Here is a 12,500-nt window from a genome sequence, read left to right as displayed (position 1 = left end):
ACTCATGGACAGGTGTTAAACAGTCTTCTGAATGACTTTCATAAAGTCCCTATAACGTTGTATTACATCCCCATGTAGAATCAGCTGTGTGTCTGTTATTGTATTGCATCCCCATGTAGAATCAGCTGTCTGTTGTTGTATTACATCCCCATGTAGAATCAGCTGTCTGTTGTTGTATTACATCCCCATGTAGAATCAGATGTCTGTTGTTGTATTACATCCCCATGTAGAATCAGCTGTGTGTCTGTTGTTGTATTACATCCCCATGTAGAATCAGCTGTCTGTTGTTGTATTACATCCCCATGTAGAATCAGATGTCTGTTGTTGTATTACATCCCCATGTAGAATCAGCTGTGTGTCTGTTGTTGTATTACATCCCCATGTAGAATCAGATGTCTGTTGTTGTATTACATCCCCATGTAGAATCAGCTGTGTGTCTGTTGTTGTATTACATCCCCATGTAGAATCAGCTGTGTGTCTGTTGTTGTATTACATCCCCATGTAGAATCAGATGTCTGTTGTTGTATTACATCCCCATGTAGAATCAGCTGTGTGTCTGTTGTTGTATTACATCCCCATGTAGAATCAGCTGTCTGTTGGTGTATTACATCCCCATGTAGAATCAGATGTCTGTTGTTGTATTACATCCCTATGTAGAATCAGCTGTCTGTTGGTGTATTACATCCCCATGTAGAATCAGCTGTCTGTTGTTGTATTACATCCCCATGTAGAATCAGATGTCTGTTGTTGTATTACATCCCCATGTAGAATCAGATGTCTGTTGGTGTATTACATCCCCATGTAGAATCAGCTGTGTGTCTGTTGTTGTATTACATCCCCATGTAGAATCAGCTGTGTGTCTGTTGTTGTATTACATCCCCATGTAGAATCAGCTGTGTGTCTGTTGTTGTATTACATCCCCATGTAGAATCAGATGTCTGTTGTTGTATTACATCCCCATGTAGAATCAGATGTCTGTTGGTGTATTACATCCCCATGTAGAATCAGATGTCTGTTGTTGTATTACATCCCCATGTAGAATCAGCTGTGTGTCTGTTGTTGTATTACATCCCCATGTAGAATCAGCTGTGTGTCTGTTGTTGTATTACATCCCCATGTAGAATCAGCTGTCTGTTGTTGTATTACATCCCCATGTAGAATCAGATGTCTGTTGGTGTATTACATCCCCATGTAGAATCAGCTGTCTGTTGTTGTATTACATCCCCATGTAGAATCAGATGTCTGTTGTTGTATTACATCCCCATGTAGAATCAGATGTCTGTTGTTGTATTACATCCCCATGTAGAATCAGCTGTGTGTCTGTTGTTGTATTACATCCCCATGTAGAATCAGATGTCTGTTGTTGTATTACATCCCTATGTAGAATCAGCTGTGTGTCTGTTGTTGTATTACATCCCCATGTAGAATCAGCTGTGTGTCTGTTGGTGTATTACATCCCCATGTAGAATCAGCTGTCTGTTGTTGTATTACATCCCCATGTAGAATCAGATGTCTGTTGTTGTATTACATCCCCATGTAGAATCAGATGTCTGTTGTTGTATTACATTCCCATGTAGAATCAGATGTCTGTTGGTGTATTACATCCCCATGTAGAATCAGATGTCTGTTGTTGTATTACATTCCCATGTAGAATCAGATGTCTGTTGTTGTATTACATCCCCATGTAGAATCAGATGTCTGTTGTTGTATTACATTCCCATGTAGAATCAGATGTCTGTTGGTGTATTACATCCCTATGTAGAATCAGCTGTCTGTTGTTGTATTACATTCCCATGTAGAATCAGATGTCTGTTGGTGTATTACATCCCCATGTAGAATCAGCTGTGTGTCTGTTGTTGTATTACATCCCCATGTAGAATCAGCTGTGTGTCTGTTGTTGTATTACATCCCCATGTAGAATCAGATGTCTGTTGTTGTATTACATCCCTATGTAGAATCAGCTGTGTGTCTGTTATTGTATTACATCCCCATGTAGAATCAGCTGTCTGTTGTTGTATTACATCCCTATGTAGAATCAGCTGTGTGTCTGTTATTGTATTACATCCCCATGTAGAATCAGCTGTCTGTTGTTGTATTACATCCCCATGTAGAATCAGATGTCTGTTGTTGTATTACATCCCCATGTAGAATCAGATGTCTGTTGTTGTATTACATCCCCATGTAGAATCAGATGTCTGTTGTTGTATTACATCCCCATGTAGAATCAGCTGTCTGTTGTTGTATTACATCCCTATGTAGAATCAGCTGTTTGTTGTTGTATTACATCCCCATGTAGAATCAGCTGTGTGTCTGTTGTTGTATTACATCCCCATGTAGAATCAGCTGTGTGTCTGTTGTTGTATTACATCCCCATGTAGAATCAGCTGTCTGTTATTGTATTACATCCCCGTGTAGAATCAGCTGTCTGTTGTTGTATTACATCCCCATGTAGAATCAGCTGTCTGTTGTTGTATTACATCCCCATGTAGAATCAGCTGTGTGTCTGTTGTTGTATTACATCCCCATGTAGAATCAGCTGTGTGTCTGTTGTTGTATTACATCCCCATGTAGAATCAGCTGTCTGTTGTTGTATTACATCCCCATGTAGAATCAGCTGTCTGTTGGTGTATTACATCCCCATGTAGAATCAGATGTATGTTGTTGTATTACATCCCCATGTAGAATCAGATGTCTGTTGTTGTATTACATCCCCATGTAGAATCAGATGTCTGTTGTTGTATTACATCCCCATGTAGAATCAGATGTCTGTTGTTGTATTACATCCCCATGTAGAATCAGCTGTCTGTTGTTGTATTACATCCCCATGTAGAATCAGATGTCTGTTGTTGTATTACATCCCCATGTAGAATCAGATGTCTGTTGTTGTATTACATCCCTATGTAGAATCAGCTGTTTGTTGTTGTATTACATCCCCATGTAGAATCAGCTGTGTGTCTGTTGTTGTATTACATCCCCATGTAGAATCAGCTGTCTGTTGTTGTATTACATCCCCATGTAGAATCAGCTGTCTGTTGTTGTATTACATCCCCATGTAGAATCAGATGTATGTTGTTGTATTACATCCCCATGTAGAATCAGATGTCTGTTGTTGTATTACATCCCCATGTAGAATCAGCTGTGTGTCTGTTGTTGTATTACATCCCCATGTAGAATCAGCTGTCTGTTGGTGTATTACATCCCCATGTAGAATCAGATGTCTGCTGTTGTATTACATCCCCATGTAGAATCAGCTGTCTGTTGTTGTATTACATCCCCATGTAGAATCAGCTGTGTGTCTGTTATTGTATTACATCCCCATGTAGAATCAGATGTCTGTTGTTGTATTACATCCCCATGTAGAATCAGCTGTCTGTTGTTGTATTACATCCCCATGTAGAATCAGCTGTGTGTCTGTTGTTGTATTACTTCCCTATGTAGAATCAGCTGTCTGTTGGTGTATTACATCCCTATGTAGAATCAGCTGTCTGTTGTTGTATTACATCCCCATGTAGAATCAGATGTCTGTTGTTGTATTACATCCCTATGTAGAATCAGCTGTCTGTTGTTGTATTACATCCCCATGTAGAATCAGCTGTGTGTCTGTTGTTGTATTACATCCCCATGTAGAATCAGATGTCTGTTGTTGTATTACATCCCTATGTAGAATCAGCTGTCTGTTGTTGTATTACATCCCCATGTAGAATCAGCTGTGTGTCTGTTGTTGTATTACATCCCCATGTAGAATCAGCTGTCTGTTGTTGTATTACATCCCCATGTAGAATCAGATGTCTGTTGTTGTATTACATCCCCATGTAGAATCAGCTGTCTGTTGTTGTATTACATCCCCATGTAGAATCAGCTGTGTGTCTGTTATTGTATTACATCCCCATGTAGAATCAGCTGTCTGTTGTTGTATTACATCCCCATGTAGAATCAGATGTCTGTTGTTGTATTACATCCCCATGTAGAATCAGCTGTCTGTTGTTGTATTACATCCCCATGTAGAATCAGATGTCTGTTGTTGTATTACATCCCCATGTAGAATCAGCTGTCTGTTGTTGTATTACATCCCCATGTAGAATCAGATGTCTGTTGTTGTATTACATCCGCATGTAGAATCAGCTGTGTGTCTGTTATTGTATTACATCCCCATGTAGAATCAGCTGTCTGTTGTTGTATTACATCCCCATGTAGTATCAGCTGTCTGTTGTTGTATTACATCCCCATGTAGAATCAGCTGTGTGTCTGTTATTGTATTACATCCCCATGTAGAATCAGCTGTCTGTTGTTGTATTACATCCCCGTGTAGAATCAGATGTCTGTTGTTGTATTACATCCCCATGTAGAATCAGCTGTCTGTTGTTGTATTACATCCCCATGTAGAATCAGATGTCTGTTGTTGTATTACATCCCCATGTAGAATCAGCTGTGTGTCTGTTGTTGTATTACATCCCCATGTAGAATCAGCTGTGTGTCTGTTATTGTATTACGTCCCCATGTAGAATCAGCTGTGTGTCTGTTATTGTATTACATCCCCATGTAGAATCAGCTGTCTGTTGTTGTATTACATCCCCATGTAGAATCAGCTGTTTGTCTGTTGTTGTATTACATCCCCATGTAGAATCAGCTGTGTGTCTGTTATTGTATTACATCCCCATGTAGAATCAGCTGTGTGTCTGTTATTGTATTACATCCCCATGTAGATTCAGCTGTCTGTTGGTGTATTACATCCCCATGTAGAATCAGCTGTGTGTCTGTTGTTGTATTACATCCCCATGTAGAATCAGCTGTCTGTTGTTGTATTACATCCCCATGTAGAATCAGATGTCTGTTGTTGTATTACATCCCCATGTAGAATCAGCTGTCTGTTGTTGAATTACATCCCCATGTAGAATCAGATGTCTGTTGTTGTATTACATCCCCATGTAGAATCAGCTGTGTGTCTGTTATTGTATTACATCCCCATGTAGAATCAGCTGTCTGTTGTTGTATTACATCCCCATGTAGAATCAGATGTCTGTTGTTGTATTACATCCCCATGTAGAATCAGCTGTGTGTCTGTTGTTGTATTACATCCCCATGTAGAATCAGCTGTCTGTTGTTGTATTACATCCCCATGTAGAATCAGCTGTGTGTCTGTTGTTGTATTACATCCCTATGTAGAATCAGCTGTCTGTTGGTGTATTACATCCCCATGTAGAATCAGATGTCTGTTGTTGTATTACATCCCCATGTAGAATCAGCTGTCTGTTGTTGTATTACATCCCCATGTAGAATCAGATGTCTGTTGTTGTATTACATCCCCATGTAGAATCAGCTGTGTGTCTGTTGTTGTATTACATCCCCATGTAGAATCAGCTGTGTGTCTGTTGTTGTATTACATCCCCATGTAGAATCAGATGTCTGTTGTTGTATTACATCCCCATGTAGAATCAGCTGTGTGTCTGTTGTTGTATTACATCCCCATGTAGAATCAGCTGTCTGTTGGTGTATTACATCCCCATGTAGAATCAGCTGTCTGTTGTTGTATTACATCCCCATGTAGAATCAGCTGTCTGTTGGTGTATTACATCCCCATGTAGAATCAGCTGTCTGTTGTTGTATTACATCCCCATGTAGAATCAGATATTACATCCCCATGTAGAATCAGATGTCTGTTGTTGTATTACATCCCCATGTAGAATCAGCTGTCTGTTGTTGTATTACATCCCCATGTAGAATCAGCTGTCTGTTGTTGTATTACATCCCCATGTAGAATCAGCTGTGTGTCTGTTGTTGTATTACATCCCCATGTAGAATCAGATGTCTGTTGTTGTATTACATCCCCATGTAGAATCAGATGTCTGTTGTTGTATTACATCCCCATGTAGAATCAGCTGTCTGTTGTTGTATTACATCCCCATGTAGAATCAGATGTCTGTTGTTGTATTACATCCCCATGTAGAATCAGCTGTCTGTTGTTGTATTACATCCCCATGTAGAATCAGATGTCTGTTGTTGTATTACATCCCCATGTAGAATCAGCTGTCTGTTGTTGTATTACATCCCCATGTAGAATCAGCTGTGTGTCTGTTGTTGTATTACATCCCCATGTAGAATCAGATGTCTGTTGTTGTATTACATCCCCATGTAGAATCAGCTGTGTGTTGTTGTATTACATCCCCATGTAGAATCAGCTGTGTGTCTGTTGTTGTATTACATCCCCATGTAGAATCAGATGTCTGTTGTTGTATTACATCCCCATGTAGAATCAGCTGTGTGTCTGTTGTTGTATTACATCCCCATGTAGAATCAGATGTCTGTTGTTGTATTACATCCCCATGTAGAATCAGATGTCTGTTGTTGTATTACATCCCCATGTAGAATCAGCTGTGTGTCTGTTGTTGTATTACATCCCCATGTAGAATCAGCTGTCTGTTGTTGTATTACATCCCCATGTAGAATCAGATGTCTGTTGTTGTATTACATCCCCATGTAGAATCAGATGTCTGTTGTTGTATTACATCCCCATGTAGAATCAGATGTCTGTTGTTGTATTACATCCCCATGTAGAATCAGCTGTCTGTTGTTGTATTACATCCCCATGTAGAATCAGCTGTTTGTATTACATCCCCATGTAGAATCAGCTGTCTGTTGTTGTATTACATCCCCATGTAGAATCGTAGCATGTCTGTTGTTGTATTACATCCCCATGTAGAATCAGATGTCTGTTGTTGTATTACATCCCCATGTAGAATCAGCTGTTGTGTCTGTTGTATTACATCCCCATGTAGAATCAGCTGTTCCCCATGTAGAATCAGCTGTCTGTTGTTGTATTACATCCCCATGTAGAATCAGCTGTCTGTTGTTGTATTACATCCCCATGTAGAATCAGATGTCTGTTGTTGTATTACATCCCTATGTAGAATCAGCTGTTTGTTGTTGTATTACATCCCCATGTAGAATCAGCTGTGTGTCTGTTGTTGTATTACATCCCCATGTAGAATCAGCTGTCTGTTGTTGTATTACATCCCTATGTAGAATCAGATGTATGTTGTTGTATTACATCCCCATGTAGAATCAGATGTCTGTTGTTGTATTACATCCCCATGTAGAATCAGATGTCTGTTGTTGTATTACATCCCCATGTAGAATCAGCTGTCTGTTGTTGTATTACATCCCCATGTAGAATCAGCTGTGTGTCTGTTGTTGTATTACATCCCTATGTAGAATCAGCTGTGTGTTGTTGTATTACATCCCCATGTAGAATCAGCTGTGTGTCTGTTGTTGTATTACATCCCCATGTAGAATCAGCTGTCTGTTGTTGTATTACATCCCCATGTAGAATCAGATGTCTGTTGTTGTATTACATCCCCATGTAGAATCAGCTGTGTGTCTGTTGTTGTATTACATCCCCATGTAGAATCAGCTGTCTGTTGTTGTATTACATCCCCATGTAGAATCAGATGTCTGTTGTTGTATTACATCCCCATGTAGAATCAGATGTCTGTTGTTGTATTACATCCCCATGTAGAATCAGCTGTGTGTCTGTTGTTGTATTACATCCCCATGTAGAATCAGCTGTCTGTTGTTGTATTACATCCCCATGTAGAATCAGATGTCTGTTGTTGTATTACATCCCCATGTAGAATCAGATGTCTGTTGTTGTATTACATCCCCATGTAGAATCAGATGTCTGTTGTTGTATTACATCCCCATGTAGAATCAGCTGGGTGTCTGTTATTGTATTACATCCCCATGTAGAATCAGCTGTCTGTTGTTGTATTACATCCCCATGTAGAATCAGCTGTCTGTTGTTGTATTACATCACCATGTAGAATCAGCTGTGTGTCTGTTATTGTATTACATCCCCATGTAGAATCAGCTGTCTGTTGTTGTATTACATCCCCATGTAGAATCAGATGTCTGTTGTTGTATTACATCCCCATGTAGAATCAGCTGTCTGTTGTTGTATTACATCCCCATGTAGAATCAGATGTCTGTTGTTGTATTACATCCCCATGTAGAATCAGCTGTCTGTTGTTGTATTACATCCCCATGTAGAATCAGATGTCTGTTGTTGTATTACATCCCCATGTAGAATCAGCTGTGTGTCTGTTATTGTATTACATCCCCATGTAGAATCAGCTGTCTGTTGTTGTATTACATCCCCATGTAGAATCAGCTGTCTGTTGTTGTATTACATCCCCATGTAGAATCAGCTGTGTGTCTGTTATTGTATTACATCCCCATGTAGAATCAGCTGTCTGTTGTTGTATTACATCCCCGTGTAGAATCAGATGTCTGTTGTTGTATTACATCCCCATGTAGAATCAGCTGTCTGTTGTTGTATTACATCCCCATGTAGAATCAGATGTCTGTTGTTGTATTACATCCCCATGTAGAATCAGCTGTGTGTCTGTTGTTGTATTACATCCCCATGTAGAATCAGCTGTGTGTCTGTTATTGTATTACATCCCCATGTAGAATCAGCTGTGTGTCTGTTATTGTATTACATCCCCATGTAGAATCAGCTGTCTGTTGTTGTATTACATCCCCATGTAGAATCAGCTGTTTGTCTGTTGTTGTACTACATCCCCATGTAGAATCAGCTGTGTGTCTGTTATTGTATTACATCCCCATGTAGAATCAGCTGTGTGTCTGTTATTGTATTACATCCCCATGTAGATTCAGCTGTCTGTTGGTGTATTACATCCCCATGTAGAATCAGCTGTGTGTCTGTTATTGTATTACATCCCCATGTAGAATCAGCTGTCTGTTGTTGTATTACATCCCCATGTAGAATCAGATGTCTGTTGTTGTATTACATCCCCATGTAGAATCAGCTGTCTGTTGTTGAATTACATCCCCATGTAGAATCAGATGTCTGTTGTTGTATTACATCCCCATGTAGAATCAGCTGTGTGTCTGTTATTGTATTACATCCCCATGTAGAATCAGCTGTCTGTTGTTGTATTACATCCCCATGTAGAATCAGATGTCTGTTGTTGTATTACATCCCCATGTAGAATCAGCTGTGTGTCTGTTGTTGTATTACATCCCCATGTAGAATCAGCTGTCTGTTGTTGTATTACATCCCCATGTAGAATCAGCTGTGTGTCTGTTGTTGTATTACATCCCTATGTAGAATCAGCTGTCTGTTGGTGTATTACATCCCCATGTAGAATCAGATGTCTGTTGTTGTATTACATCCCCATGTAGAATCAGCTGTGTGTCTGTTGTTGTATTACATCCCCATGTAGAATCAGCTGTGTGTCTGTTGTTGTATTACATCCCCATGTAGAATCAGCTGTGTGTCTGTTGTTGTATTACATCCCCATGTAGAATCAGCTGTGTGTCTGTTGTTGTATTACATCCCCATGTAGAATCAGCTGTGTGTCTGTTATTGTATTACATCCCCATGTAGAATCAGCTGTCTGTTGTTGTATTACATCCCCATGTAGAATCAGATGTCTGTTGTTGTATTACATCCCCATGTAGAATCAGCTGTCTGTTGTTGAATTACATCCCCATGTAGAATCAGATGTCTGTTGTTGTATTACATCCCCATGTAGAATCAGCTGTGTGTCTGTTATTGTATTACATCCCCATGTAGAATCAGCTGTCTGTTGTTGTATTACATCCCCATGTAGAATCAGATGTCTGTTGTTGTATTACATCCCCATGTAGAATCAGCTGTGTGTCTGTTGTTGTATTACATCCCCATGTAGAATCAGCTGTCTGTTGTTGTATTACATCCCCATGTAGAATCAGCTGTGTGTCTGTTGTTGTATTACATCCCTATGTAGAATCAGCTGTCTGTTGGTGTATTACATCCCCATGTAGAATCAGATGTCTGTTGTTGTATTACATCCCCATGTAGAATCAGCTGTGTGTCTGTTGTTGTGTTACATCCCCATGTAGAATCAGCTGTGTGTCTGTTGTTGTATTACATCCCCATGTAGAATCAGCTGTCTGTTGTTGTATTACATCCCCATGTAGAATCAGATGTCTGTTGTTGTATTACATCCCCATGTAGAATCAGCTGTGTGTCTGTTATTGTATTACATCCCCATGTAGAATCAGCTGTCTGTTGTTGTATTACATCCCCATGTAGAATCAGATGTCTGTTGTTGTATTACATCCCCATGTAGAATCAGCTGTGTGTCTGTTGTTGTATTACATCCCCATGTAGAATCAGCTGTCTGTTGTTGTATTACATCCCCATGTAGAATCAGCTGTGTGTCTGTTGTTGTATTACATCCCCATGTAGAATCAGCTGTGTGTCTGTTGTTGTATTACATCCCCATGTAGAATCAGCTGTGTGTCTGTTGTTGTATTACATCCCCATGTAGAATCAGATGTCTGTTGTTGTATTACATCCCCATGTAGAATCAGCTGTCTGTTGTTGTATTACATCCCCATGTAGAATCAGCTGTGTGTCTGTTGTTGTATTACATCCCCATGTAGAATCAGCTGTGTGTCTGTTGTTGTATTACATCCCCATGTAGAATCAGATGTCTGTTGTTGTATTACATCCCCATGTAGAATCAGCTGTCTGTTGTTGTATTACATCCCCATGTAGAATCAGCTGTGTGTCTGTTGTTGTATTACATCCCCATGTAGAATCAGCTGTGTGTCTGTTGTTGTATTACATCCCCATGTAGAATCAGCTGTGTGTCTGTTATTGTATTACATCCCCATGTAGAATCAGCTGTCTGTTGTTGTATTACATCCCCATGTAGAATCAGATGTCTGTTGTTGTATTACATCCCCATGTAGAATCAGCTGCCTGTTGTTGTATTACATCCCCATGTAGAATCAGATGTCTGTTGTTGTATTACATCCCCATGTAGAATCAGATGTCTGTTGTTGTATTACATCCCCATGTAGAATCAGATGTCTGTTGTTGTATTACATCCCCATGTAGAATCAGCTGTCTGTTGTTGTATTACATCCCCATGTAGAATCAGATGTCTGTTGTTGTATTACATCCCCATGTAGAATCAGCTGTGTGTTGTTGTATTACATCCCCATGTAGAATCAGCTGTCTGTTGTTGTATTACATCCCCATGTAGAATCAGCTGGGTGTCTGTTATTGTATTACATCCCCATGTAGAATCAGCTGTCTGTTGTTGTATTACATCCCCATGTAGAATCAGCTGGGTGTCTGTTATTGTATTACATCCCCATGTAGAATCAGCTGTGTGTCTGTTGTTGTATTACATCCCCATGTAGAATCAGCTGTGTGTCTGTTGTTGTATTACATCCCCATGTAGAATCAGCTGGGTGTCTGTTTCTCTCTGAGTCTCGTTTGGGACAAATTATTATTGGATAGTTATTATTAAAAAACGTTTTCATTGGATGTCCTAGTAATTATGCTTTTCCATTATTATGTGAAGTGTTTTCTCTCGCTAGCTAGCTGACAGACAGACAGACAGGGAGACAGACAGGCAGACAGACAGACAGACAGGCAGACATACAGACAGACAGACAGACAGACAGACAGACAGGGAGAGAGAGAGACAGACAGACAGACAGACAGACAGACAGACAGACAGACAGACAGACAGACAGAGGGAGACAGACAGACAGAGAGGGAGAGAGATAGACAGACAGACAGGGAGAGAGACAGACAGGCAGACAGACAGGCAGGCAGACATACAGACAGACAGACAGACAGGGAGAGAGACAGACAGACAGACAGACAGAGGGAGACAGACAGACAGAGAGGGAGAGAGATAGACATACCGACAGGGAGAGAGACAGACAGACAGACAGAGGGAGACAGACAGACAGAGAGGGAGAGAGATAGACATACCGACAGGGAGAGAGACAGACAGACAGACAGACAGACAGACAGAGGGAGACAGACAGACAGAGAGAGAGGGATAGACAGACAGACAGGGAGAGAGACAGACAGGCAGACAGACAGGCAGGCAGACAGACAGACAGACAGACAGGGAGAGAGACAGACAGACAGACAGAGGGAGACAGACAGACAGAGAGGGAGAGAGATAGACAGACAGACAGGGAGAGAGACCGACAGACAGAGAGCGAGAGAGACAGCCAGGGAGAGAGGGAGAGAGACAGACAGACAGACAAGGAGAGAGGGAGAGAGACAGGCAGACATACAGACAGACAGACAGACAGACAGACAGACAGACAGACAGAGGGAGACAGACAGACAGACAAGGAGAGAGACAGACAGACAGAGAGAGAGACATACAGACAGGGAGAGAGGGAGAGAGACAGACAGACAGACAAGGAGAGAGACAGACAGACAGAGGGAGAGAGACAGACAGAGAGGGAGAGAGATAGACAGACAGACAGACAGGGAGAAAGAGAGACAGACAGACAGACAGACAGGGAGAGAGGGAGAGAGACAGGACAGACAGACAGGGAGGGAGGGAGAGAGACAGGACAGACAGGGAGAGAGGGAGAGAGACAGGACAGACAGACAAGGAGACAGACAGACAGGGAGAGAGACAGGACAGACAGAGGGAGAGAGGGAGAGAGAC

This window comes from Salvelinus alpinus, chromosome 20 (assembly GCF_045679555.1).
Source record: "Salvelinus alpinus chromosome 20, SLU_Salpinus.1, whole genome shotgun sequence".
Taxonomy (NCBI): Eukaryota; Metazoa; Chordata; class Actinopteri; order Salmoniformes; family Salmonidae; genus Salvelinus; species Salvelinus alpinus.
This window is presented reverse-complemented; position numbering follows the sequence as displayed.